Consider the following 24,182-nt stretch of genomic DNA (forward strand, 5'->3'; position numbering starts at 1 on the left):
CTCTCATGAGTCTATCAAAGATTTGTGGACTTCTTACTACTATGAGAGCACTTGCCACATCTCCCTCGTGTCCTAAGTGTCTGTGACTTAGCTTTCTTCCTTAAGGAGTTAAAAATGCTTTCAGAGAAGGGGTATATTTTGTTCAAACTTGCATCTCTGATAATATCAAACATTCAAGCAAATGTTCAATAAATGTTTTCTCAGTGGGATTTAATCTGCCAGCTCAGGAACTACTTCTTTGATTTCAGCCAAGCGCTCTTTTATTCCCTGGCCTCCTTTTGTACCTAGACACAGTAAGACATTATTTAGTCCATTAGTTCTTGCATCATTTCATGTGTATTTGATTGATCTGCCTGGTTAGCCTATTGGTTGACTACAAAGAGAGACATTATTTTTAACATACATGGGACTGGGCATTGGATTATCTGGTCTCAGATGCCAATCTGCCATTCACTAGTTGCATACCCTTGGAAAAGGAACTTAACCTCCTTCAACTTCCATTTTTTCATCTTGTAAAATGTGTTGTTTCTTTGGTGGTTATTAAATAAAATAAGGTAGTTAAAGCACTTAGCACCAAGCCTGGCATATAGTTAATGCTCACTAAATGTCAGCCATTATTAGCGGCAGGACAGCTTCTCTAGGGCATCTAATGCTTAGCATCAGTAAGTAGATGATCATTGAAATGACATTTGACAGTGGGGACAAAGAGCATTGAACCTCTGTACTCTGGCTATTGTACACATCTTATTCTCTAAAGAAGAGGCCGGTTAAGTTAAAGAAATACTCCCCACTTTACCACACTCATTCAGGTACTCTCTTCCAGTATCTGAACGAGAACCCAGACCCACAACTGAGTGCCAGTGGGAATTACAAAAAGAATTATGTGATTCCCAGGCCCACTCAGAATGAGGCCAATGCTTAGAATTAGGGCTGCAAGCATTTTTCTCCCTTTAAAACACTGAATATCATGAACGGGTTGAAGTTTTTACAGGAAAAGCCAAATTGTCATGAGGATCTTCGTAGAGCTGTTTTTTTTAAGATTATATTAAGCGTTGGTTTCTAGAAGCTAGTTTTAGCACTATCTAGGCTGAGGCAAAGTGTATTTGTTTAGGATGTTCAACTCCCCCACCCCCAAATTGAACTAATTATGTAACTGACTTCTTTCAAAAATAGTTTCAGTGATAAGTCAGCTCACTAGAAGCAAAGTTCAAGGAAAATTGTTTGACTTTCTAATAATTTCTAGTGTAAATCGCTATTCCTTGGGAAAACGTAACAGAATGCAAGCTACGCAAGAATATTGAATTCTGGGGCGCCTGGGTGGCTCAGTTGGTTAAGCGACTGCCTTCGGCTCAGGTCATGATCCTGGAGTCCCGGGATCAAGCCCCACATCGGGCTCTCTGCTCAGCAGGGAGTCTGCTTCTCCCTCTGACCCTCTTCCCTCTCATGCTCTCTATCTCTCATTCTCTCTCTCTCAAATAAATAAATAAAATCTTAAAAAAAAAGAATATTGAATTCTGTCAGTTCACAGTACCTGGCGCAGAGCAGGTAATCATTAAAACTTGTTGAATTAATAAATGGGAATGAAGATCTCAAAGATTGATCAGGTTTGTCAAACACAGTTTAAAAAATAAGGGAAAAAATAATCAAGATGCATATCCTGATACCCATTGCTGCCAATTCTGGACTATCAGTGTAGGGTTGGGGCCAGACATTGAATGACTTGCTCAAGGTCACACACTAAGTTAATAACAAAGCTGGAATTAAAACCCAGGCTCCCTGAATCTTAATATAAGCTCCACCATACCACTAGTGCATGAACCAATATACATGAAAAGGCCAAAGGGATTATTTATTTAGTTTATGTAATGTCAAACTTATGACATTTATAGAGCAAAGTTATTATAAGTTATAGCACTTGCACTGATCTTCCTGAACTTATGAGACCCCCATTGGCTAGACTTTTCATGTTTCTAATGAGAGAAGAAATGGACCCTTGACTCTCCTCTCTTTCCAACAAATACGGCAGACTCATCCGCGTGTGCCTTAATGAAGGAACAGGCCAGCTGGGCAGCAGCCCCTGATGCTAGGCTAGGACTGCCCAAGTACTGGGGACATTTAGCAGGATGGAGAAAGCTGTACTTGTCAGAACTCCTCTCGCAGAGAGTGGTTTATTTTGGAAGGAACGGTTTGATAAAGCCAATGGAAAGCCCCACCTACCCACCTCACCTCTCCCTTCCCCTTTTCATCAGAGAGCAAACTGAACTCACCATGGATGGTGTTAAACCACCTCTCAATCTAAGGATGGGAGACTTGGTAACTTCTGAGTGGTCATTCCAGCAAGTGGGTGGGTTTGAGGAACAACTCCAGAGCCAAAGCTGAAATGGCTTATGACGGTAGAGGGGAAATTAAGCACAGCCACCAAGGAGCCTCCTTCTGCCCTCCTTTTCATTGCCCATTTTTGTAGATTGGGCTGACAAAATTATAAAGAATCATTCTTTCAAGGGGCACCAAATTATTAATTTTTCCAGGGTACCTTGGCCTGGCTCTGCCATCACAGAGAGTCTGACCAAGCCAATGGCCAATACTTGAGTTCTGTGTAGTTGTGAAGCAGAAGAAGAATGGTTTATGTCTTGAGGTCCTTATAGCTATAGATTCTAGGCTAACTGATGGAAAACTCTATCAAAAATTTCTAATAGCTCTCATAAAATATATCAAAAGAAAGAAAAAAATACAGAACCTTCTTTTTGACCAAAACTTTGGTTCTAATGTTTGCTAACAGTCGAGTTGGGCTCTATAAAATTCTTGTAATGGAAAGAATTAACTACCCAGCCCTAGAACAAAAGAACCCAAGATTTGAAATCAGATGTAGTCTAGTGCTGCCACCTAATTAGCCTTGTGATCTTGTATTTAACCTCTGTGATCTGTTATTTAACCTCTCTGAGACTCACTTTCCTCATCTGTATAATGGGGATGACAAACAGTGGTTATAAATTTAAATGAGAGCATGTTTTAATAAACATTGTGGGAGTGCCTGACACACGAGTACTCAATAAGCATTAATGAATTAATTAATAATTAGTGAATTAATAAATATTAGTGAATGTTACTGAACAGTAATCTGTAAAGCTTCAGATGAAACCTTTTATGAGGATGATAAGACATGAGGGACAGCTATTTGGCTTCAAGGGCAGTGTCTCTGTTCAAAATTTATAGTCCATAAATAAATTAAATTTATTCACAAGAAATCCTCCCCCACCCCGGGAAAAAAGAAACAAAAAGAGTTAATGGAAATATATTCAAGGATTCCTAACAATGTCAAATGTAGTATGGAACACATATCATGTAAGAACCATATTAAATTTGTGAAGTGAAATCTCACAAAAATCCCACTGGGAATCTCCCTCGATGAATAACAACTTTTCATTAACTATTAAACTTCTCTGGGACCCCACTGACATCTTCTAAGAAAATATGTATTCCTTGAAAACACACAAAGATGTGCTTATATAATACCAAATTTGGTTTTTTTAAAGATTTTATTTATTTATTTGAGAGAGAGAGAATGAGAGATAGCACGAGAGGGAAGAGGGCCAGAGGGAGAAGCAGACTCCCCGCTGAGCAGGGAGCCCGATGTGGGACTCGATCCCGGGACTCCAGGATCGTGACCTGAGCCGAAGGCAGTCGCTCAACCAACTGAGCCACCCAGGCGCCCTGTAATGCCAAATTTGTATATACACGTATACCCAGGCAGACACACAGAAATGTATGTAATTCCATGTTGCGTTGATACATTAATTTTTGGTAAAAAAAACCTTTTAAATGTCCGGTACAGTATGTGTAACAGTAACTATGTTCAGACTGCTTAGAAATACGGAAGCAAAAGGAACAGTTGGAGGATAACCAGAATAATCCAGTTAACTGACATATCTATCGTGGAAACAAAAAATACATATATCCTCCAAGAGGAAGTGGCCATCTTTATCTTTTGAACTGACATTGTTCTCTGTTCAGCTACACAGGGCGTCTGCTTCTTTGTGCAGTTGTTAGAAAATAGACTATGCGGGATGAACTAGAAAGAATTTTGGATTAGGACTTAAAAAAAACAGCCATGTGACCTGGGTTAGGGTAGTCAAGTTAACTTTTCTCTAATCTCAGTTTTCTCATCTGTAAAATGGCTCTAAAAATTCCACCCAGCTTCTTTCATAATGATAGAGTCAACTCCCTCATTGCACACATGAGAAAAGTGAGTACTGAAGCGGCTCTCTTAAGGTCACATAGCGACTCCGTGACAGAATCAGGACTAGAAATAAAAGCCTTTTGAAGACTTGGACCTTCTACAGTAACAAAGCTGCCATTGAAGCAATGGATAGGAGAGTACTTTGAAAAGTGTGACATAAGGGTTTCCTTCATAGAAGTATCATGGAGTATAGCTACTTAAGTCACAATCAAGATCATCATGTGGCAATTAATTAAGAAATGCCTTTTGAGACTGTACCTGGGCATTCGGTAACAGCCATCTTTCTTTTAAAATCAAATACAATCTTTTCATTTCTCAACCAAGACACAAGAAGTAAACAATTAACTGAATTAATTCAGACACTGAAGTGGATTTTCAAGGACTTGACTTGCCCAAGCTAGTTTTCTACAAAGCCTAAATTAATCAGATAATTGCTAATTCTCCCTTTTGTTTTGTGCTGAGGAGAGTCTGTAGCTGTTAAAATGAACCTAGTAGCAGAATAAACAATCATTTACAATTTTTATAAGTCCCAAATCTAAACTAAATGATCCAATTCCTAAGCATGTTATTTCTTCAGGCATTTTCTCCACTCATTACTTTAAAAGCTTAATTTTCTTTATTGGAATGTGAACATTAATACTGCTTTTGTGATTTAAAGAGGATTTTTTTAAGCAAACAAATGAAAGAATCAACCTAAACTGATACCCCAGGATATTTTAAATGTGCTTTGTTACATTGTCAGTAGAACAAAAAATTAAAAGCCTCTCCTGGCATGACAAAAACAACAGTTAAATCTTTTAGATTAAATTATTAGGGACACATTTCTAAAATAGAGTCAGCTTAGAACGGTTTTAAATAATCTCCACTTAACAGCTATCAAAATTTTAAAATTAAGCAAACAGTGCTAATTACCCTCCTTCTAATATCTGGAAGAAAGTTTAGAAAGTAATTAAATTAATTGGCTCTGAAAAATTAATTACATTCGAAATGAGGCTCATTAGACCTTTCCTGTTTCATCAGAATTCCAGACTAAAGGATAACTAGTCTTATCACTTATAATTTCTTTGTGGTTCAGTTAGCATAAAATAGACCATTGTGATGGTAATTATCCTACCCAAATAAACTTAAGACTAGAACATTACAGTGAACTAATGTGAACACGGAGCTCTTACTTTTGCACTGTATTAAATTCTTGCATCTCACGGTAAAGATTTCTGTGTGAGAGAGAGGGAGTGTGTGTGTGTGTGTGTGTGTGTGTGTGTGTGATCACCGAATTGACTAAAAAAACCAACAGTGAACTTTCAAATTCCCCACCCTGATATATATTTTGGTTTTGCCAAGTTGAATATAAACTAAAGTGAAAATGTGATAAAAACTCTATGTAGCATAGTAACTGTGGATTACTCAGATAGTTTTCATAAACAGTTGGCAAATTCTAACTTACATCAGCTGTCACTATAAATTTAATGTTAATTTAGGAATACTAACGTCGGGAATGTTTCTGTAAATAAGGCTTGTCCCATTTCCAAAGGTTACAGAAAATCACTAGAGAATTTTTGCTAACCAAACTTGGCACAACTTTACCGTCCCTGTTTTAAAATTCTTCAGTTTTACACATAAAGGGCTTTAATCATACTTGAATGCTTTTTCAGTGATTTCCCTTGAGGATGAAAACTGCATAAGGAAATGTATTTGATAGGTTTACATCTTGGAGGTGAGAGAATAAATAAACTAAAGGAACAGTATTCCAGCGATGCACTACACTCTTTTATATAAGAAAACAAGGAAAGCATTGGCAGCCAGTAAAGTCCCACTGCCTGTTTACTAAATAAAGTAACCTGTAAATACTTAGAGCAATTATAGCTTACAGATCTCAGGCTCTGAAGGCGGGTTGTACGCTAAAGTTAGCACTCCACTTTCTCCTGTTTGAACAACTCATTTCCAACTAAAATTTGCATGACAGATTGCAAACCCTTTTACATGAACTATTCAAATGGCATTGAGAATCATATTTCCTCTGACACATTCATGTAACATAATGTAGCTGTCGAGTAGAGAAATGCCTGCTTTTAATTGATTAAAGCCATCTTTTTCTTAGAACACGCAGGAAAAGTGAAGTGAAAGCTACACAAAACATAAAACGCTGTACCTGCAATGTGCTGAACTCTTTCCAGTACTCACCCTTTTCGGCAACTTAGTTTCTCCTTGGCAGCGCTTCTATGCCAAATGCTTCTACCTTCCCAAAAATGTATGTCAGCACAAGCCCAGACGAAACTTCAAATCCAGGAAAATAAAATTAACCATGCAGATCAAAGGCAGAGGAGCAGGGAGATGAAATGCCCGTAATCTGATCGGTGATCAGTTGCAGAACATCAAAGGCAGAGCTAAGTTTACATATATGCATGGATATCAAGAAAGTTCCCTTTCAGCAGGTAGTCACCCTCCCGCCTCCTAGTCCACAAATTCTTTTGTTTAACACGGATCACGTTGTTTTCCTCTTTTTTTTTTTTTTTTTTTTTCCTTTCTCTTCCCCTTTGCAACCGGGCAATACCGGTGGCTCTCCCAAGCTTGGGCTGAGTGGCTGGATCTGTAGCGTGCTCCGTTCCCAAGCTGTGTTGTGGATTGTGTGTTGGAAGCTTTGCCTGGTGCCCGCGGGTTCTGCTTTATCCCTTTCATCTCACTGAACTGCAGATCCCATGACATCATTCAGCGCCGTGGGACTGGTAGGAGAGCTATAATTCAGCCTGTGGGGGAGTAGAGCTCCAGAGAAGCCAGAGTCGGCCTGATTTCTAATCACGTTAGGCTATTGTGCCTCACGCAGTACAGTTTCTGTTATCTGTTTCCCAGTTGGAAAGGACAGGGATTGCTTGACTGTGGTGAGATCTCTGATCCATCTGGGTTCCAAATGACAGCATCAAATTGCCTCTTCGTTGATAAGAATCACAATTTTTCACAAAGACTGGGTGTCAAATATTCAGAGTAGTTAAATATCGCTATAAGACCTTTCCAGAAAACACCCAGGGGCTCTGACACACAGAGGGTAATATTTGGAAAATGTGTCTTTGTTTTAAATGTGACACATCTTTATGGATTTTAAGTAAGCTGTCTTTTCCTTGAAACTTAAATTATTAGAAGTTGACTGTCAGTTAAACAGCAGTGTTTCAATTAAGGTAATTATTCAGCGGATAACCAACAATTAATCAGTGGCTGATATCTGCCACCCTTTCGCTTAAGCCTTTGGGCAGACGCTTACTTTTATTCTTGGTGTTCATCAGGGATTCTGAAAATTAGATTTTAAAACAATGTGTAGTTCTTAGATAGGTATAATTCAGTAACACCTGTTGAACATTTTTAAATTCACAGAAGAAAAGAATTAGGTAGAGGAAGGCACTTTGCTAGCCCCAAAGCTATGTGTGCCTTTAGTACTATTTCTCCTAAATCCGTAGTTTGCTCTCTTAACTCATAAAACATCACCCCATTAGTCTAGTTCTCCATAATTTAAAAATCAAGCCTGTTGCACAGCATTTAGAATTTTCCTACTTGGTCCTTCGCATTGGCAGATTCAATACAATAAGATTATTTTATTTTTAGTACTTACCAAAATAGAAGATAATCAGAAATTTCACCTTCATTACAACCCAGGATTTAGTGCATTTCTGAATCCCAGGCCACTCTTTTATGACATGAAGGGAAATTTTCTATTTTATAATGGAAATTTGCCAACTTTTGGAAGGGCAGTTAAAAACATATTTGCAAAACTGAGAAGACAGTAGAATTTCATCTTTCTTTATATAACTTCCCTCCCTAATTAGTTTTGTCTAATTTTTCCCAAAAGTGTTTATAATGTGCTCTCTGAATCTCAAACAAATTTTAATAGCAAAACACTGGTTTGAATAGTTAATGAGCTCAGTATATATAACGTGTAAATAGTCACGTTTATTTCTCAACATCTCTTATAATTTTTCTACCTCATCCATCATTTCTCAAAGAGGCACAGAGCTCAGATAGTGTTTGAAGTGCACGTGTGATTCTTTATGGCTTTTGGAAAGTAGAGCAGGAAAAATCCTGTGATACCTGGACTCCACATAATGTTTCCAGAGCTCCTTTGAATACAATGAAAATATTTAAATGTACAAAAATATTTCTAAGGAGGCATGTGCCCATTTCTTCCTGGAGGTCGTCCAGCCCTGCGACCACCATGAAATCCATATTCCATCACACTCACTCAGGAATAGGGTCTCCCGATATGCTGACGGATAAAGGCACAACAACTCAGTGCTCGGTAAGGTTCTTTGCACCAGACCAAGTAGTCCTAGTGTCTTGATAGAGTTCAACACCAACAGAAATAGGTGAGGGACTGAATTAGGATTCTTGCAGCTTCACTGGAAACTTACAGGAGGTGTTTGAAAGCAGGGACTCACATAAAAATCAGTCAAGTGATCTTTGATTTATACAAATCTCACCAAGGAAGATGTGTTGTTCAAAATTTGTCTAGAAATGCAATATCATCTCCAATGGAAGAGTTTATTCACCAAGTCACTGAAAATTACTATGAATTGAGCCTCTTGTGGCCAAAACCCTCCCCCTCACCCCACGTGTAAGATGAAAAGGGGAATGAGCTTAGGCCCCCATCTGTCCCCAGGAGCAGAGTGTGGTTAAGGCCCTTCTAGAATGAGGAGTGACCTCTTGACCCAGGGCTCATTAGTGCTGTGCTTCAGCCCACGGAGCTGCCTTCATTGTGGATATGTGACCTGGACCATTGTTATTGCTGAAGGGCACCATGAAGGGGAGCTACTGCAAAGCTTTTCTCTTTCCCTCCAAGAGACTTAGATTAGTGAAATGAAGTCTGATGCCATGGTGATGAGAAATATGTCACTACACTCTACTTAATTATCTGTTTCAATAACACCAGGTTACAACATCTTATCGATGACTCCTTGTGCCACATCACTTACAAATGGCTAATTTTACTCTCTTTGCCAAATTACGTTTTAGCCACCGAGCTGTGTAATGGCGCTGGGACAGCAATCTGATCCCCATTGAGGAGCTTGATGCCACATTTCATTGCACTTAACCTCAGGAGGTTTCCATTTGTCATACCAAAGAATGGCGGGGCTTCCTGAGATTCTTGAGGGGCGCCTCATGTACCCCCCCATTGCCACTGAGTGCTATCCTCTTTCCAACAGCTTAAACATGCTTCCTTTGTTTCTCTACCTTGACGGGCGAATTGCAGCCATCCCTACAGTTGTGAAATATGGGTTCAGGTAACACAAATTTTTTCCCATTAAGTTTCAAAGTTCTTGGAGTTACCTGGAACTCTTTTCTAATGCCCTCTTTTCTCAACTTTTTGTTTAGATACATCCTGGCTTATATTGGCTAACATAGCTGTATGTACATAAACGGGGAGGAGTAACTTTAGAACTTGTTCCGTTTACATAGTCTTGATGCCTGTGTGAAGTAGCTCAGTGCTATGGGAAGAGCATGGGCACTGGAGTCAGAAGGGCCTGGGTTTAATCTCTTTTTTTTCTTCTGTAACTTAATAACAGCTTGAACAATTTGGGCAAGATACAAAGCTTCATTTTCCTGTACTGCAAGAAGATGACAGCATCTATATTCTCAGTGTTGTTGAGACGAGATTATGCAAAGCAGGTCAAGCAATTCCACTGGAGTATGTACCTAGAGGAAATGAAATCAAAGAATGAACAGCTCCATGCTTCCATGTTCACTGCAGCATTATTCACTTTAGCCAAGATAGGGAAATAAGCTAAATGTCTATCCACAGGTAAGTGGATAAAGAAAATGTGGTATGTATATAGTGTGGAATATCTATCTATCTATCTATCTATCTATCTATCTATCTATCTATCTATCTATCTATATCCACAAAATAGAGTATTATTCAGCCTTAAAAAAGAAGGAAACACTAACATTTTTGACAGTGTGGATGAACCTGGAGGATATACTATAAGTGAAGTAAGCCATACACAGAAAGACAGATATTGCATGATCTCACTTATACATGGAATCTTAAAACAAAACAAAGACAAAAACAAAAAGCCCCACTGAACTCATAGTAACAGAGAGTAGAATGGTGGTTACCAGAGGCTGGGGTGTGGCGGGAAAAGGGGAGATTGAAATAAAGAATAGTGGTTACCAGGGGCTTGGGGGAGGGAGTCATTAGAAGTTATTGTTTAACGGGGACAAATATTCAGTACCACAAGATGAAAAGAGATCTGGAGATGGATGGTGGGGCTGCTTGCCCAAAAGTATAAATGTATCTAGTACTACTGAAGTGCATACTTAAAAATGGTTAAGATAGTAAATTTAATGTTATGTGTATTCTACCAAATTTTTAAGATGGAGAAAAATTGAGAATCAAGCAGAAAAAACTCTCAACAGAAAAGCCAAGTTTCATTTTCTCTCTCGGTGAGAAGAACAATAATGAAACACCAACACTTATTGGGAGATCCAACTCAAATTTGAGTTGGGCTCAATATTCCAAAGGAGCAGGGCAAAACATCACACAGGTACTGGGTCCAGTTAATCTGAGTCCGAGGTAACCCAGATGTCCTCAAGTGTTCAGAGGCTGGGAAACATGCTTATATTATCTGGTTACACTCTGCATGACCTTAAAAAGAAATGCTTCAAGCCTATAATGGGTTGAACTGTAGCCCCCAAATTCATATGTTGGAATCCTAACCCTCAGTACCTCAGAATGTGACCTCACTTGGAGGTAGGGTCTTTATAGAGGTAATCAACTTAAAATGAGATCATTAGTGTGGGCTGTGATCCAGTATGACTGGTTTCTTCATAAAAGGCTGCAATTTAGTCACAGAGACACACAGATGGAAGATGAAGTGAATAGACCCAGAGAGATGATCATCTACAAGCTAAGGAGAGAGGCCTGGAACAGATTCTCCTTCATAGCCTTCAGAAGGGACCAACCCTGCCAACATCTTGATTTCAGACTTCTTGCCTCCAAAGCTGTGACAGTCAATTTCCGTTGTTTAAGCTCCCTAGTCTATAATAGGTACTTTGTTACAGTAGCCCTAGGAAACTAATACAGAGCCCACCCAAAATTTCAAAAGGCTTATATTCACATCAGAAAGCCTCCAAACCCGCTTCCTAAAAATCCCTCTCAGCTCTTGTGGACACCCCCTGTTCTGGCTGGACTGCTTCCTCCCCTGTGGGAAAAAAGTTTCTTCTCCAAAATGTCAGTTCGGGGGTACTATTGAGTGAAGCAGAATATTGCTGAAAGTAATTGAAGAGAGGAATTAAAGCACACATTTTGGCTATTACATATAAAGCTGTTCTGAGCATTTGTACACAAGTCTTTGAGTAGATATATATTTTTATTTCTTTTAGGGAAATACCTAAAAGTAGAAATTCTGGGTTATATGGCATGTATTTAACATTAAAGAAACCGCCAAATTGTTTTCCCAAATGGATGTATCATTTTATATTCCCGTCAGCAATGTATGAGATTCCCATTTTCTCTACATCCTTGACTACACTTGATATTGTCAATCTTTATAATTTTAGCCATTCAAATGGAGTCCAGTGGTGCCTCATGAGGGTGTTAATTTGCAATTTGCTGATGCCAGCACTTAACTTTTTTATATTTATAGACTTCATTTTATGGAATAGTTTTAGACTGACAGAAAAATTAAATAGTACAGAGATTTCCCATTTAACCCCTATGCTTCCTACACAGTTTCCACTATTATTCACATCTTGCATTAGTATGGCATATTTGTAATTAATGAATCCATTAATTGATCCATTATCATTAACCAAAGTCCTCAGTTTACACTAAAGTACATTCTTTGTGTTGTGCTGTTCTATAGATTTTAACGAATGCATAGTGTCATGTATATATCAGTACAGTATCATACAGGATAGTTTCACTGCCCTAAAAAGCCTCTGTGCTCCGCCTGTTCATCCCTCCTGCCCTGAACTCTTGGCAACCACCGATCTGTTTAATGTCTCCATAGTTTTTCCTTTCCCAGACTGTCATTAATAGAAATCATATAGTATGTAGCCTTTCATATTGGCTTCTTTCACTTGGTAATATGCATTTAAAGTTCCTCCCTATTGCTCATTTCTTTTCATTGCTGAATAATATTCCATTGTATGGATGTGCCATAGTTTATCTGTTTACATATGGAAGAATACCTTGGTATCTTCTAAGTTTTGGCAATTGTGAAAAACGTTGCTATACATCTTTGTGCAAGTATTTGTGTGGATGTAAGTTTTCAACTCACTTGGATAAATAAGTGCCTAGGAGTGTGGCTGCTGCATCATTTTACAATCTTACCGACAATGAGTAAGAGTTTAAGTTGCTATGCATCCTTGTCAAGGTATTGTGTTTTTCTGGATTTTAGCCATTGTGTGTAGCAATATCTTATTGTTCTAGTTTGCAATACCTAATGACATATGACGTTGAATATCTTTTCATATGTTTGCTTCCTATCTGTATATCTTCTCTGGTGAGGTGCCTATTCACATCTGTTATACATTTTAAATTGGGGAGTATTTTTTCTTATTGTTGAGTTTTTTTTTTTTAAAGATTTTATTTATTTATGAGAGAGAGAGAGAAGCAGAGGGAGAAGCAGGCTCCCCGCTGAGCAGGGAGCCCAATGCGGGACTCGATCCCAGGACCCTGGGATCATGACCCAAGCTGAAGGCAGACGCTCAACCATCTGAGCCGCCCAGGCGCCCCTTATTGTTGAGTTTTAAGAGTTCTTTGTATACTTTGAGTACAAATCCTATATCAGATATGTGCTTTGTGAATACTGTCTCCCAGTCTGTGGCTTACCTTTTTATTCTCTTAACAATATTTTCGCAGAGCAGACATTTTTAGTTTTAATAAAGTTTACATTATCAAATTTTTCTTTAATGAATTGTGCTTTTAGTATTGTATCCAAAACTCATCACCAAACCCAAGGTCACTTCTTATCTTGCCTTCTGGAAATTTTGTAGTTTTGTGTTTTACATTTAGGTCTGTGACCCATTTTGAGTTCATTTCTGTGAAAGGTGTAAAGTCTGTGTCTGGATTCATGGTTTTGCACATGAATGTTCAGTTGTTCTAGCACCATTTGTTGGAAATTCCTTTCTCCACTGAATTATCTTTGTTCCTTTGTCAAAGATCAATTGACTATATATGTGTAGGTTTATTTCTGGGCTCTTTTGTCTGTTCCATTGACCTATTCATCTTGTTTTTTCCTAATATTGCATTGTCTTGATTATTGTAGCTTTATAGGATATATTGAGGTCAGATAATAACAGTCCTTTGACTTTGTTGTTCTTCAGTATCATGTTGGCAATTCTCAGTCTTTTGCCTTTCCATATGAACTTTAGAATCGGTTTGCTGATATTCACAAAATAACTTGGTGGAATTTTAATTGAGATTGCATTGAATCTACAGATCATAGTGGGAAAAACTGATATCTTAGCAATAGCGAGTCTTCTTATCCAAGAACATGGAGGAGCTCTCCACTTATTTAGATCTTCTTTGGTTTCTTTCATCAGAATTTTGTAGTTTTCATCATATAGATCTTATATACTTTAAGATTTATACCTAAATATTTTAGAGTTTTCTGGGGGAGGGGTGTAGGTGTTAATATAAATGATATTGCATTTATAATTTCAAATTTCAGTTGTCAATGCTCATATATAGGAAAGCAATTGACCTTTGTATATTAACCCTATATCCTACAACCTTGCTGTTATCACTTATTAGTTTTAGAATTTTTTTGGTCAGTTCCTTGGGGATCTGTGAGCAAAGAAAATTTAATTTCTTTCTTCTCAATCTGTTTATTATTTGTAAAAGTATATCGCAAATGCTAGGGCAACCACTAAGAACAAATCTAAATCCACTTTTATATACTACTATAATGTTTCATGGGTAGTAAAAGGCACCTTATAACTGAGAATTCCCAATTCCTCTTTCCCATCTCTTATAACATTGTCATTCATTTCATTTATCCATAGGCCACAATCACCCAACACGTTGTTGCTATTATTGCTCAGAACAGTTATTTATTAGATCGATGAAAAAGAAAAGATTTTATTATACCTTCATTTATTCACTCTTCCTTTCTGTAGATCTAAGTTTTTGACCTATGTAATTTTTCTTTTCTGTGAAGAGCTTCTTTTAACATTTCGTGTAAGGCAACAAATTCCTTGAGTTGTTTTTTGTTTTTTGTTTTTGTTTTTGTTTTTTGTCTGAGAGCATTTATTTCTTCTTCAAAAATTGATTTCTTATATCCCTTTGAAGGATAATTTTGCCAGATACAGAATTCTAGGTTGGTGAGGGTTTTTATTTCTTTCCACGTTTTGAATATTTCATTCCACTCTCTTTTTGTTTTCATGCTTTCTTATGAGAAGTCTGATATAATTCTTATCCTTACTTTTAAATAGGTAAAATGCTTTTATTATTTATGTATGTATGTACTTATTTATTTACCTTCAGACTTCTTTTGAGATTTTCTCTTTGCCTTTGCTTTTCTATAGTTTAAATATGATATGCCTCCCTGTAGAATTTTGAATGTTTATCCTGGTTGGTGTTCTCTAAGTCTCCTGGGTCTATAGTTTGGTGTTTGTCATTAATTTTGGAAAATTCTCAGCTATTATTATTTTAAATAGTTCTTGCATTCTTTCTTTCTTCTTCTACTGTCATTCCCATTACTTGTATGTTGCACCTTTAGTAATTGTCCCACAAATTTTTTTAAAATTCTCTTTTCCACTTTGTATTTTAGCTTGGGAAGTTTCTATTGATAATTTTTCAAAATTCACCGATTCATTACCTCACTGTGTCTAGTCTACCAGAGGGACCATCAAAGGCATTCTTCATTTCTGTTACAATGTTTTTGATTTCCAGCATTTCTTTTTTATTCTTTCTTAGAATTTGCTTTTCTCTGCTTACATTACCCATCTGTTCTTGCATGTAGTCTACTTTTTTTCATCAGAGTCCTTAATATGTTAATCATAGTTCCTTTAAATTCTCTGTGTGATTATTGTAAAATTTGTATCACATATGAGTCTGGTTATGATGCTTGCTTTGTCTCTTCAGACTGGGTTGTGTCTTGCCTTTTAGCATGCCTGTCATTTTTTGTTGAGACCTGAACGTGACATAAGAGATAATAAGCTACTTTTTGTATAAGGTTAATCTCTTATGTATGGTTAGAGTTATGTAAAGCTGGCTTGGGTATAGGCTGGGTTTATCTTTTGCTGTAGCTGTGGGTGCCAGACGTTTTGGTTTCCTCTAGTTTCCTTGTTTTGTTTTTCTCCCCCGTTTCTTTCCCTAAGGTCCCTAAGAATTTCTTCTTAAATAGAGTCTTTGCCTTGTAGTTCTCTCAATGTAATCCATTATCATTTTACTAAAGCCATTTTGATGTGGTGGCAAAGTGTTGGGGAGGGAAAGCTTTCTATGCTTCTATGATTAACTCTCAGTTTTTCAGTGGGCTTGAGGCCCTGAGTTATGAACTACAGAAATATTTCTTAGCCTTTAAAAAAAATTATTTTATGTAAGGCAGGGGTTGGAGCTGACTTGTTGCTCTTCCCCCACATCAGATAAGCCTCTGGTAAAGTAGTTTCCTCTGGAGGGCAGGCTTTTGTTGTGGAGAATGTTCTGCGCATTTTGTAAATGGTTAATTTCCCCCTCCCCCTGACCAAAACACAAGGGTTTTTTTCTCTGATCATCACTGTAAGAACTTGATGGAGTTTCTGGAAGTAATATTTAAGAAAGCGTGGTGGCTCCACAAAGATTGGGCTACCCTCCCCGCCCAGAATTTCTTAAAAGTCTACACTCAGTTTCCAAGAATTTGTCAAAATTACTATTTAAGTGTTCCTGATAGTAACTGGCTCCTGTGGCTTCTGCTTCTGGTAAGCAGATCTCTGTTTTATTTCTCTATATTTCCCCATATCTCCAGATTTGTCCTGTGACCTCAGTTCCCCGATGGATCTAGAAAAGTCACTGATTTTCAATTTTTTCTTGTTATAAGGATAGGAGTCATGATTTCTAATCTCTTTACATGTAGGAGCTAAAATCAGAAGTCCTTTGAATTCTGTAATGTTTAATAGTAATCATTATTATCTAAATATTCTGGGTCCCTGGCTGATTCATTCGGTAGAGCATGTGGCTCTTGATCTTGGGGTCATAAGTTCAAGCCCCACAATAGGTGTAGAGCTTACTTAAAAAAAAGTCCATAATTTTGGTTTTGAGTTTTTTCTTTGAACCATTGGTGGTTTAAAAAAGAATTTCATCATTTCCAAGTAGTTAATACTTATTTTGATTCTCTTTATGTTGAAAATGTATGATTAGATACTATGAATTATGTTGTTTCCATTTTTATTAGTTTCTTATGATTTTCTTTGTGACCTTAATCATTGTACCATGGGTCTAATTAAAGAGGTGCATTCTATTATCAGAGCAATGAAGTTAATTTCATTGATATTAGTACTTAATTTTCATAGTCTTACATTTGTTTTACATTGGGTGCTGTAGCATTGTTGGTTTTAATTCTTAAATGTCCCACATATATAATTGGAAATTAGAAATATTTATCCGTAACTACAAGACAACAGAAGAGCTAGTGATTTAAATAATCTGTCAAATTCAAGATGCTCCATGGGCTCCCTGCTCAGCAGGGAGTCTGCTTCTCCCTCTGACCCTCTCCCTTCTCATGCTCTCTCTCTCTATCTCATTCTCTCTCTCAAATAAATAAATAAATAATCTTAAAAAAAAAATTTCAAGATGCTCCAAAGTAGTGACCCAGCAACAGTGAATCTGATAAAACTATCTATAATGCAGTGGTTCTGATTCTGATAAATCAACAAATAAATTCAGCAGATACATACAGACACACACACACTGTCAGTGATCAAAAGGGTACTTTATTCACAATGAAGTTGCCTCAGATCACCCAACTGCAGCCTTGCTACCTTCTGTTCTTCAATTTAAGAGATTGAGTGTTTAAGAGATTATAAATAATATCATTCTTATCCACCATTACCCTCCATATACTTCTGTGAGCTCAGGCTAGCTTTTAGATCAGCTATCAAACTTGATTTTAAATTAATTAAATGATTTCCATTTCATTTTCTGTCTGTTCAGAATTTATGCTCATTAATACACCAGACTAATTATGAGTCTTGGTTCCCAGGATTTTGACAATACTAACAAAAATGCAAATGGAATGGTGAGAAAATGGGGAAAGACACCCTAAGAAATTTCTTCAGAATAACACCACAGAAGAGAGAGAGAGGGACAGAGGGGGATATTTTGGCTTTATCAGAAAGTACAATGTTAGATAAACACAGGCTTGCCCTAAGGTGAACTTTAAGAAATGCTGATCTAAAGTCAAAATATTTAATGATGCAACCATTTGTGAAATTATAAGAGCATCTACCACACAACTGGGGGCATAAAACACACAGAGCAGTTATAATTCTTTTTTTTTTTAGATTTATTTATTTATTTATTTGAGAGAATGAGATAGAGAGAACATGAGAGGGGGAGGGTCAGAGGGAGAAGCAGACTCCCTGCCGAGCAGGGAGCCCGATGCGGGACTCGATCCCGGGACTCCAGGATCATGACCTGAGCCGAAGGCAGTCGCCCAGCCAACTGAGCCACCTAGGCGCCCAGCAGTTATAATTCTTGATAAAATCAGAAAAAGACAAAATTTGGGCGGAAAAAGTAGAATAGAGTTGTCCTGCTAAATAGAATTGCAAAGCAAAGTGGTAGAGTTGATGGTGACTCATTCACTTTCAGACAGTAGAAATATGTTAAGAGCATGTTTGGGAACATAGTTTGTACTACATTTGTAAAACAAAATTTCTAAGTCCAGGTTATTTTTTTCTGATATGTTCAGTAGAAAATCAAGGAGAGTTTAATTGTATGAGAGATTCTATTCAGCATAGCATACCCAGGCTAATATAAGATTACCTTTGAAAAACTTTTTATTTGGGGATAATTTTAGATTCACAGAATTGCAAAAGTTGTACAGAGAGTTCCCATTTATCCCAAAGCCAGCTTCTTCATCTCAAAATTAGTATATTAAGCTTGATACAATCCTATCAACTAAACAACAGAATTTATTCAAGACATTTGCTCTATAGCATACAGGTTTCTGATCAATGTAGAGTCATGTATCCAGCACCTCAGCTCCATATAGAATAGTTTTATCACCTCTAAATATCCTTGTATTGTTCCTTTATATTCTACTCTTCCCCTGTACTCACCAACCCCTGGAAACCACTAATGTTTTCCCCTCACTTTTTTTTTTTTTTTGCCTTTGTATAGTATCACATAAACGGAATTATGCAAATGCTATCTTGGGCGTGTGGTCTGTTTCACCTAGCAAAATGCATTTAAAATGTATTTATGTTGTCGTGTGGATCAACAATTGTTCCTTTTTATTGCTGAATAGTATTCCACTAAATAGATATATCGCAGTTTGATTATCCACTCACAAGTTGAAGGACATCTAGGTTATTTCAAATTTTGGTAATTGTGAATGAAGCTGCTAAATATAAACATGTGTAAGTTCTTGTCCGAACAAAAATTTTCATTTCTCTTGAGTAAATAGTTAGGTGTGGGATTTCTGAGTCATGTGACAGGCATGTTTAGTTTTACAAGAAATTTCCAAGCAGTTGTCTGAAATGCTTGTACCATTTTGTATTCCTTCCAATAATGCATTAGAGTTCTAGTTGGCCCATGCTCTCACTTGCATTTGGGATTGCCATTTACACATTTTAGCTATTCTAATAGTATGAAGTAGTATCTTGTGGTTTTAACTTGCAATTCCTTAATGGCTAATGATGTTGAGAATCTTTTCATATGTTTATTTGCTACTCATATGTATACATTTTTTGGTGAAGTGTCTGTTCAGATCTTTTGCCATTTTTAAAACTGGTATTTTTTAATTTTCTTTTTTAAGGTTAAACATTTTTTTTGCAGACTATGTATTTTATTTTATTTTATTTTATTATTTATTTTTCTATTGAAGTACAGCTGATACACAATGCTGCATCAGTTTCAGGTGAACTCCCTAGTGATTCATTGAGTCTATATGTTGTGCTAGGCTCAGCACGTGTGTAGCTCCCATCTGTCACCACATGGTAGTGTTACAATAACAGTGATAATATTCCGTATGCTGTACCTTTCATCCTCGTGACTTATTCATTTCATATCATCTTTTGTTTTCTTATTGTTGAGTTTTTAGAGTTCTTGGTCAGAAATATTATCTGAAGATATTTTCACCCAGTCTGTGGCTTATCATTTCATTCTTTTATCAGTGCCTTTTCCAGAGGAAACATTTTAAATTTAAAAAGGACCAATGCAGTGATTTTTTAAAATGGAGCATACTTTTGATGTCCTATTTTAAAACTCTTTGACCAACCTAAGGCCACAAAGATTGTCTCTTATTTTTTTTCTAGTATTTTATAGTTCTACACTTTACATTTAAATCTGTGACCAGTTTGGAGTTAAATATCATATAAGGTATAAGGTATAGATTGAAGTTAAATTTTTTTTTTGCTTATGACCATCAGTTATTTCAGCACAATATGTTGAAGACTATCTTTTCTGCATTGAATTGCCTTTGTAACTTTGTAAACAAAACCAAACCAACAAAACAAAAATCCCCACCAATAAAACAGTTGATTATATTTTGTGTGAATCTATTTCTGGGCTCTATTCTCTTCTGTTGACCCATGTCTCTATTATTTTGCCAATACCACACTGTATTGATTATTGTAGATTTATAATGTCTTGAAATCAGATAGTGTAAATCTGCCAATTTTTTTTCTTTCCGGAATTGTTTTGACCATTCTAGTTCTTTTGACTTTTCATACAAATTTTAGAATAAGCTTACTGAAGTCTATTTTAGAAAGCTCCTTGGGATTTTATTTGATATTGTGTTGAATTTGTGGGTCTTATTTGAGAGAACTGACATTGTAGGGATAAAACTTGCGAATCCATGAATGTGATCTCTCTCAGTTTTCTTTGATCAGTGTTTTATATCTATTGCTATAAATATTCTTCACATATTTTGCTAAACTTACACCTAGGTATTTAATTTTTTGGTGTTGTAAATTATGTTGATTTCTTAACATTGAATTTCAATTTTTCATTACTAATCTAGAGAAATACAATTGATTTTTGCATATGGGCCTTTTATCCCATCACCATGCTGGATTAACTTACTGGTTCTAGAATTTTTAAAAATCTTTTTGGGATGTTCTACACAAATAATCCTATCTGCAAATTGAGATTGTTTTATTATTTCTCCAATCTGTTTGCCTTCTATTTTTTTCTTGCCTTATTGCATTAACTAGGACTTCCATTAGGCTTTGAATCCAAGTAAATAGAGAAGACACCCTTGCCTTTGTCCTGATCTCAAAGAAAAAGCATAGAGTTTTCACGACTGGGTATAATGGTAGCTATAGGGTTTTTTTTTTTTTTTTTTTTGTAGATGATCTTTATCAAATAGAGGAAAGCCCTCTCTAATCCTAATTTTCTGAGAGTTTTTATTGTAAAAGGATGGTGATTTGTAGGATATGCTTTTTCTGCACCTATTGATGTGATTATATGGTTTTCTTCAGTTTGTTTATATAGTGAATTATACTGATTGATTTTTGAATGTTGGGTTAGTCTTGCATTCTTGAGATTTGGTTATGATACATGAACTTTTTAAAATATTTCTGGGTTCAATTTGTTGAATTTTTGCATGTATGTTCATGATGGATAGTGATCTCTAGTTTTCTTTTCTTGTAATGTCTTTGTTTGGTTTGGGTATAGGGTAATGCTGGCCTCATAAAATGAGCTGGGAATGAGTTACTTCATCTCTTCTTTTCTAGGAGAGTTTGTGTAAAACTGTTATTATTTCTTCCTTAGATATAAAACTACCTTTCTATAAAGCATATGCCATGGCACTATTGCTATCTATAATTTGTAGAAAATGACTACATTATGGAGCTTTTCTGACATTATTCAAGGTCAAAACCTATGGATTGTATGAATCTCAAAGTTTAGGTTTTTTTTAATCTTCCAGTTTCATAGATTATTGAAAGCAAGTAAGAGATACATATTCATCGGAAGTAAATGTAAAGAGTTTGGAAAAGGAAACTGTTCTTGTCAAAGTTCTACCTTTTAATGTCCTAGTTAGAACCATACAACTTAGGTGAATGGTCTCTTGCATGAGGTTGCCTTGGCTTGAAGTCCAGTACTTTGACGTAAACTTCTGAGGGTGAATAAGTCACTTTAGTATATGTGCTGCCGAAGCAAGCACGAGAATAAGTCACTTTAAACTTCAGATCCCTTATCTCTAAAATGAGGAAAATAAGAGTGCCTACTCCTTAGTTCTTGTCAACATTAAAATAGTCCCGGCATGCGCTAAGTGTGGAACACATGTTAGCTCTCAACTATTTAAAGCATTGCTTAGAAAAGAAGACATGTTATTTCTGACTGTAACAGGTGAGAAAAAGTTGTTTCTCTTTGGAAGAGAAAGGCATTCTGTATTCCCCTTTTAAAAAGCATTTCTCATTTTGAAGCCAAAAGATATTTTGCATTTTGGCAAGAAATATGTTTTATAGTATTTGAAAGTGGACAACTTTGATTTTTAGAAATTGCTACTGTGACATCTCAGTATTACACAACCACAAAGTTCAGTGTATTTATAAAGGGGGGTATTTCATTCCTGTTCACGTTAGAATTCACGGTTAAGAATGCACCATTCTTTAGATGAATGTATAAGATTATAAATAAGATTCTCTCAAAACAATAAATGAAGTGTGTATAAACTTCAGTGATTGGTAGGACTTTCATATACAGGTACAGTGAGACAGTGAGTGAGTCTTCCACCACCCCAAGGATAGAGTGTCCCAAAACAGAGAAAGATATTTGGTCCTTCACAAGTGCACAAGTGGAGGGTATGGTGGAGAGTGGGAGTCTCCATGGAGACAGGGAGGCATAATTGGGAACACAATAGAGGTGGTCTCTGTATATCAGGGGTTGGGGAGGGGGCAGTATTTTGTGATTCTGCTCTCCTGGTGTGGGCTTCCTAAAGAGAGGGGCAGAAACCTCTGGGAAAGGAACAAGCATTCTTGTGCTAAGATTAAAGGTGTCGTCTTGCGGGAATGCACAAGATATGGGTGAATAGTGAAGACCTTGGCCAATAAAAGGTGGAGGTATCCAACCGGTAAAAAGTCGGGAGAGTGACCAGAAGTGAGGTACTCTGGGACGGCATGCCCATGGGACCTGGCAGGAAAGGCTTTATAATCAGAGGCAACAAATTGTCCAACCCTCTCTCCACTGTCTCGATGACGATCTGACAGCTCGTTTGGGGTTTGAGAGGTTGGGAACATGGTAGAACTCTGTTTTCCTATGCATTCTGCAGAGTTGATAACAACAGTTCCTGGTTAACTATCTCCTTTCAGGCTGGCACTCTCCTAGATTCATACCAAATCTCCTAGTTCAAAGGTCAGGAGACTAGGGTGAGAAGAACGATGTCACTTTCCAAGATTCCATGCCTAAAATCAACCTCAAGAGTGTATGACTCTAAACTGTGCTCTTTTACAAGATCACACTATTTCCCTATTGTTTTCTGTTAATTAAATATCTTTCTAAAATGCTGTTTTTGTTTTCACACGTAGGGAGCCCTGCCAACTTAAGTGTTAATAGCCTCTGCAAAAATCTAGGCTTCTTGGGCTGCAGGAATCCCCAGTAGGAGGCTTACATGTCCACCTCTGAAAAATGTTAAATTTCAAGTATTGGGATTTTTTTTTCTGATTACAAAAGCAGCATATATTTACTATAAAAAACAGGGTAATTAAAGAAAGACAAAGTAAAAAAATCCACTCATGTCACCCATAATTCTGGTTTATTCTTTTTTTAAAAAAATTACATAGTTTTAAATAATTAAAGTAAGAAGCAAAAGCCTCATCCTGCCCCCAGAAGTAACCCCTGTCAACAGCTCGTTGAACATACTTCTAGACAGATATTCTTTTGATTTGAGGCCACTCCCATTGCTGCCCCTAGTGTGGCTGCCTTTTTCATTACGGGCAAATACCAAACAGAGAAGGTAGCTAACACGCTGGTTTCTGCCAAGCGTGTTCTTCTCTCCTATTTATTTAACCTTCTGGTTGGTATCTTAAGCACTGCTTCAGTGTGGTATTTAATACAGGAAATGCGTTGCTGCTGCTTTATCTCACAATTGTATCTCCATGCAAAGTGTTATGAAACAAATGTCTCCGACAATCAGTCCCTTTATTGGGAATGTCTCCGACACTGGGGGAGACATTGTAAAATAAGACACTGTCCTCAGATGAGGTTCTTAAAAGAAAGGTCGCTTGTAATGGAATTTGAATAGAAATTGCACCATTTCCTCTGTAAAGGTCTAGCATGAAAAGAGAAACATGACTCAGAGATTAGAACATCAGTGCAGGAGTCTGTAGTAACAGCTCAAAGGACGCTGAGATGTGTACAGTAGAAATGAACCGCTTCCCTCCTTACTGCCAATCCAATCCCATTACCCAGGGGCCACACACACCATGCACTCATACCATACACACTGCCCATACACCGCACCCCCCTCCACATATCACACCATGCACACATACCATCTATGCCTCACGTACACACACACGTCACACCATGCACACACACCATACGCACAACACATACACCACCCCCCCCAAACTCCACATGCTATACCGGACACAAACACAACACAATACACCGCTCATACACCACGCATACACACTCTGCACCCTGCATATATGTCATATACCGCACACACTATACCTGTCATACACACACACACACACACAAACTCCACACCCCACACCGTGCACACGCACCACATACACACACATTTTTTCAAAAGATTATTTATGTTAGAGAGAGAGAGAGAGAGAGAGCACATATGCTTGAATAGGGGGA

The sequence above is a fragment of the Callorhinus ursinus genome, unplaced genomic scaffold, assembly GCF_003265705.2.
Source record: "Callorhinus ursinus isolate GAN/ISIS: 27379988/994484 unplaced genomic scaffold, GSC_fseal_2.0 scaffold7, whole genome shotgun sequence".
In the NCBI taxonomy this organism is placed as follows: Eukaryota; Metazoa; Chordata; class Mammalia; order Carnivora; family Otariidae; genus Callorhinus; species Callorhinus ursinus.